The sequence below is a fragment of the Arachis ipaensis genome, chromosome B10 (assembly GCF_000816755.2).
Source record: "Arachis ipaensis cultivar K30076 chromosome B10, Araip1.1, whole genome shotgun sequence".
Taxonomy (NCBI): Eukaryota; Viridiplantae; Streptophyta; class Magnoliopsida; order Fabales; family Fabaceae; genus Arachis; species Arachis ipaensis.
This window is the reverse complement of record NC_029794.2, coordinates 91,083,882-91,084,446: the sequence shown is the minus strand read 5'-3', so window position 1 is coordinate 91,084,446 and position 565 is coordinate 91,083,882.

Below are 565 nucleotides of genomic sequence, written 5' to 3'. Positions count from 1 at the left end.
ATCCTGCATAAAAAAAACACCCCACATGTGCGCATGGGCCACGCGTCGGCGTCGATTGCAAATCGGCGTCAAAATCCAACGCCCAGAAAGTTGGGCTGGAATCATGCGGCTGTGGTGCATTAGGCACAATTTGGGCCACGCGTTCGCGTCACTTTCACATCACACATACCACGTGAAAGTGTGGGCGACGCGTACGCGTCGCATGGAAATCATTGCCCCCTGATTGGAAACAGAGAGTTGCGCCAAAACGACGCTGGAATTGTGCGTTTAGAACAAATCTGAGCGACGCGTATGCGTGTCCCACGCGTACGCGTCACCTTTATGATCCCTCAACCACGCGATCACGTCAATGATGCGTTCACGTCATTCCCTTTTTGCCCTAAACACGGGATCGCGTGCCCCATGCATTCACGTGGATTCAAATACCCTAACCCCAACCCACGTGAAACCATACCCCTTTCGCATACCAAAACCCACCCCCAAAACCCCCTCTGCACTCTCTCTTCTCCTTCCCCCAACCACCATATCACCACCACCTCTCACTGAGCCGCCCCACTATCGCCGA